Here is a 5,622-nt window from a genome sequence, read left to right on the forward strand (position 1 = left end):
GGCGCTCTCCCCCGGTGTGTGCGCGGCAGCACCGAGCTGCAGCCCCTCGGCTCCAGAGATGAGATGAAGAAGAAAAAAAGGACTCTCTCCATTTGGATAAAGAGGAGGAGGGGTGGGGGGGGTGGGGGGAGTATGAGTGGAGAGAGAGCGAGAGAGGGAGGAAAAAAAAAAGAAGGGGTTGAGAGCCCGCCCCCGGGGCTGTCAGATGGCTTGGGTTTCTGCGAGGTGATTGGCTCGGGGAGGGCAGAAATTACTCAGCAAACATGACTATTATTAGCTGCTTAGCAACAGCTCACCAAAGTAGAGAGACCACCCAGGCCGGCAACCCTTGTGTGTGCATCTCCAGCTTCAGGGGGAGCCTTAAACGCCCCCCCCCACCCCCTTCCCCCGACCTCCGTCCGGGATACTTGCAAATACACGCACGGAACTTTCTCGCCAGGGACATACAGAAATACATTTTTCCCTTTCAAGAAAAATAGAGGGAAATGAAGAAAAAGCAGCATTAAACGATTTCTAAAGGCCTTAAAAGAAAATCCTTTTAGAGGCACCTTGGCCTCGAGCTGCAACAGATACTGGGAGGTCCGAGCTGAATTCCCAGGCTTGCAGGAATAATGACAGGGTGGTGGATACTGCGGTAGAAAGTGCCAGACTTTTCTCCCTCTCTCTTTTTAACTAAAGAGGAGACATAGTTCCTTGCAAGAAAACCACTCCGTCCAGTTAGAAAAATACAATGAAAATTTAACACTTAAGGGATTTAAAGCCTCGCGGAAGCTAGCTGTTTCAGCTTTAGGGCTCATTCTTTAACTGAAACCTGAGGAAAGCCAGTTCTAATGTTTTTAGTGTAAAAGTCCATGAAACGCAGCCTGCCTGGCCGCGCTAAACATTTCTTGAACTACACGCGATTGTTTACTTTTTTGGCACCGCTTCTCCGCGTCTCTCTTCATTGAGAATCAGCCATTAATTGCTGCCTCTAGAGCTGCGCGCGTCCCCCCAGCCCCGGGCTCGGCCCCGGTCCGCAGCGCAGCTCCCCGCGGAGGCAGCTGCGGGCCGCGGCGGACACCCGTGCGCAGCGGCGCGGGGGGCAGCGGACAGCCCTCCCCTCCGCCCCCGGCCCAGGCCGGGGAGGCGCTCTGGGCGGCTGCCCTCCTGCAGGACGGCTTCTGTACGCCTGCGGAGGAGCGCGGCTGCAGTGTTTGGGAGCTGGATGGGGCGTGGGATAAATGCAGCGAAGAAGAGAGGGGCATGGGGACCCGAGGTGAGAAGAGCACCCCGTGCAGCCCCGTTCGGTGTGGTGCCCGGCTCGACAAACCTGCCAGCACTGCGCAACTCTCCTTTCAGCCCAGCCGTGCATGTACCTGGGGCAGTGGTCCTGAGCAAAAGCCCTGAGACTCTGGTCACTACAAGGGTCCTCCTCCCCTTGGCGGGCTGGAGACCTCCCTTAGCGGGGCCGTCCCGGCGCCGGCAATGCGGGCTGGCAGCCGCCGGCGGGAGCGAGGTGCGCACCGCACCGCGCCTCACCTCACGGCACGGCACCGCTCTCTCCGTGAGACAGCCTAAAGGCACCAACGGTCAGGGCCTTTCAAGGGCCATACCCGCTGGCTATGGGGTCTTTTATTTCTTTGATTTAATCCCAACTCAATTTTTTCTCACCCTGGAAACTTGTCTCCTTGAAGGCCCTGCCCCGTACTCTGCACAGGACTGTCTCCAGGAAAGCTGCTAGGAGAAGCAAGCTGTTGTGCAGGCAGACGTAGGTGCATAAGTATGGGAGAAAAGAAACCTGAAGCGGTTGCAGCTGGAGGCTGTTTTCTGTTTGAGGCTGAAACCTGCACCTGGGATGTAGTCGGCCACCTCCAATTCAAGTTTCCACTTGGGAAAGTGACCATCCATCTAGCTAGAAAGCGATGTGACACTACTTCTGCAAGTGTTCAGTCTCATTGTGTAGCAGGGCAGGGGAATGGAGAAGGGACAGGCATAGAACCATTTTGGTTCAGCCTCTTAGTAAGCTTCAAAACCCGGGAAGAGTGTCCCTTCAAGCACCTGGAATCCCCAGCACTGTCCTATGTGCTTCCTGCTAGCCGTCACACAGTAGCCTAAACCCCATTCTCACTGCTGGTTCCAAAACTCTATCTGAAGACGCAAATTTAACAAGCATTGTCTTAATCTCCCCTCTCTCCCTGTGGTCTGAAAGGATTTTTTTTTTTTTTTCCAAGCATACACAAGAGATTAATTACTGCAGAGATCTAATTGGTCTTGTTTCTGTGATGGGTGTGTGTATGTATGTTGGGGGTTTTTTCCCCTCAAGGAAGAAATGTCAGTGTAAAAGTCTCCACTTGGGTGGTCAGAGCAGTGGCTACCCCCAATCTGCCTCATAGTTGATGCCTGCTTGCTACATGCCTGGCAATAATGTTGTTCCTAATCAATCTGCCCTTATTTACATTTGTAAGCACTGCTGACTGTGATATACATGCCCTGAGTGTGCAATGCTCCTCCACACCAAGGGCTATTTCCATCTTCAGCAACTTGAAGGGATATCCCAGATTTCTTATAATCTAGGACGTGCTTTATGGTGAAGACCTGGGAAGCTGTCTCCTTATGTACACAGGCTACAGTCTACTAGCATTCGTACCTGTTTCCTTCCAATGCCTAGACAGGCCAGGCTGGTATACAGGAATTTCAGCCTTGACTTTAGCTGTAGTGGCTTAATTTTGTAATGCTCTGCCTCTTATTTACATTCTCTTTGTGTTCATAACCCCCGATACTGCAGAGCTTCACACTTCCTCCAACCAGGTAAGGGATCAATCCAATAGAGGTTAAGAATGGGTAACAGATATTTACAGTGATTCTACTTTAACACCTTTTTTTTTCCAGGTTGCTCTTCACCTGCAGACACCTATCAAAAGCATTTGCACTGCTGGAGCATCTGATTACCCTAATAAAGACAAGACAGAAATGAAAAGCAGGCACTTTGGGTTCCTTTTGTATGGTTTTCAAGAGAGCTGATCATGGGAGAAGACCGACTTGTGGGAAAATAATCACATTTTTTCTATTCCCTCAAATTTTTGTCTCTCACACGTTTGCATCGCACAAGTGCACAGGTCTGCTTCGGCCCTGTGCTTCTGCCCGCACACCTGATTCTGGCGTTGACATGAGACCACAGTCACTGGGTTTTGCAGGGCAGCCTGAGCCTCCCTCTCCTTTTCCGCTCGCAGTGCCGTGTTGGCCACCGGGCCGGCGGGGGCTGCCGTCGGGGGGCGGCGGCGCGCAGCGGGAGCCGCTCCGCAGGGCAGCGCCGCCGCCCAGCGCCCGCGCCTGGGGAAGGAGGCGGGCGGCCTCTCCCCCTCCTCAGCCCTTGAAGAAAGGGAACTGCTCGAGCCAACTTGTCAAAATAATGCGGCTAATTACCCCTGATCTCCTTTAATGGAAAGCTGCTCTGCACGCCACAAAGGAGCAAATGAGGGATCTACAGCACCAGCCCAGGAGCGCTGGCATTTTCTTCTGCGGAGGGCTGCGGGGAAATGTGCCTCCAGAGGAGTCTCCGAAGCTTCTGGGCTCCTCCCGCGCAACGGCGGACGCCAGAGGAGAGGACAAGAGCGCGCGGGAAGCTGCGGAAGACAGTGGATGGAGCAACAGCCCGCTCGTCCAAAACCACGAGAACATTCCAGCCCTAGCAGACCTTGTCATTTTCCACGAGGGTCTTTACCTCTAGAAACCCAAGTAGTCTTCAAATCAGATTCTTTTCCTGGCAAAATGCCCTGCCACTTGCAGGACATTAATGCGCATTGAGAGAGGAAAGTTACACTGAATCTTTTTTAGCCAGCCTGGACAACATCGGGTCTGTGTAAAGATACAGCTCAAGTTTTGCATGTGCCAAAGGCCGGGCATTCACTTCCATGATCTCTGCCATCGGGCCTTGCAGATAAAAAAGCTGAGTGACACAATCTCTTTGACCCACTGCTGGAGCAACAAATTTATTAGAAATATAGGCGTGAGAAATGAAAAGGAAGTAAAACAATTCAGGCTCATTGTATGTCTTTCTTTCATACTGCTAATCCGGTTTACACATCACGCCTACATGTCTCAATAGGGCTTTATACACTGTGGCAAAGGCAGAACAAAATAAAAGGTGTGTGTGTGTGAGTGTGTGCGTGTGTGTGCATGTGTGTGCAAAATAAGGATATAAACAGTTCTCTGTTTATATGAAGAGAAGGCTTATGAAGGCTAAGACGTTTTAATTCAGAGTGGGTTGCCAGTTTTATATCTACAGGCTTTTAAAATCAAATAGATTTAAAAAGATTCCTCCTCCTCCCCCTCCCTCCTCTGCCCTAATACGTCTAAACAACACTACCTGCTGTCCAGATACAATGTCGTAATTCAGACTCACGATGTCCCTAGTAGCCATAACCAGAAACTAGATGGACCTACGGGACTGGTGCCAAAAGAAGGTGAGACTCTTTAACCACAGCTGGTAAAAGCTGTCTGGTTAAGAGCTGTGAAATACCCACCTGGGCTCCAACACTTCTTCTAAAATCATCCGACGATATCAGATGTCTCCCCACTCCCCTCCGCGCTTTTACCTCCCCCAGGTCTACCTCCCGTAATGGGGCCAAGGCAGCGCAGAGGGTGAGATCTGTCACGAACATGCCCCCAGTCTCCAGTCCCTGGAAGCAGCAAGACAGCACTCACGGGACTGATGACAGCAGCTCTGTACCGGTCCTAACTGTTCCCGGCACCAACCACACGAGGTGTCCAACCCTGTAAACCGGAGGCTGAAGCCGATATTGACTTCAACCTAAGGCGACCCCCGTCCTGTAGAGCCTAGTCCCAGAGAAGTTTCTGCTTCCCACAGGGCAGGCAGCTTTTTCGGACCAGAGCTCACACAGGTGCGAAATACAGAGACCAGGGACTCTTTTGCCATCCTCTGCGGCACTGCAGTCACTTCAGGAGCCACCTCCCATCAGCGGCGTGTACCCCCCGTGCATGTACCGCAGCTCAGAGCCACCTCACCGCCAAGCCGGGCAAGGGGGAGCAGCACCTGGGCCCCAGGGAGCCCCTGCTCCACGCCGAGCCCCACCACACCCCGCCCGCCGTGTCCCGCGCTGCCACCCCCGCTCGGGCCGCACCCGGTGCCCGGTCGGTAGCTTCGGCCCCCGACAGCGAGGGAGGCTCCCCCAGCCCCCTCCGTCAACTTTGGGCCCCGGCGAAGGCCCTGTAGCCCCTCCAACACCGCCCCGGGCCCGGGCCCTGTCCGTCAGGTCTCGCTGTCCCGGCCCGCTGCCGCCCCACCGAAGGGGGGGCACCTACCATCACTGCCCTTGCAGGAGCCGCTCGGGGACAGCCGTGATGCAGGTCTGGGTGCGCCCTTATTCACGGGTACTGATGGCTTAAATGGAACATCAGTGTTGTTATTTCCTTCCTTCCTTCCCTTCCTTCCTCCCTTCCTCCTTCCCTCCCTTCCTCCCTCCCTTCCTTCCTTCCTTCCTTCCGCCACTTCCTTCCTTCCTTCCGCCACTTCCTTCCGCCACTTCCTTCCTTCCGCCACTTCCTTCCTTCCTTCCTTCCTTCCTTCCTTCCTTCCTTCCTTCCTTCCTTCCTTCCTTCCTTCCTTCCTTCCTTCCTTCCTTC

The 5,622-nt window shown here is 53.8% G+C and overlaps 1 long non-coding RNA gene across 1 annotated transcript; it reads left to right on the plus strand.

Moving 5' to 3' along the window:
• The first annotated feature begins 383 nt into the window (after positions 1 to 383).
• Positions 384 to 4,012, plus strand: LOC109022364. Its single transcript, XR_002001236.1, has 2 exons — positions 384 to 2,787; positions 2,869 to 4,012. It is a non-coding gene; the product is annotated as an uncharacterized LOC109022364 (long non-coding RNA).
• The last annotated feature ends 1,610 nt before the right edge of the window (positions 4,013 to 5,622 follow it).

The sequence above is a fragment of the Parus major genome, chromosome Z, assembly GCF_001522545.3.
Source record: "Parus major isolate Abel chromosome Z, Parus_major1.1, whole genome shotgun sequence".
In the NCBI taxonomy this organism is placed as follows: Eukaryota; Metazoa; Chordata; class Aves; order Passeriformes; family Paridae; genus Parus; species Parus major.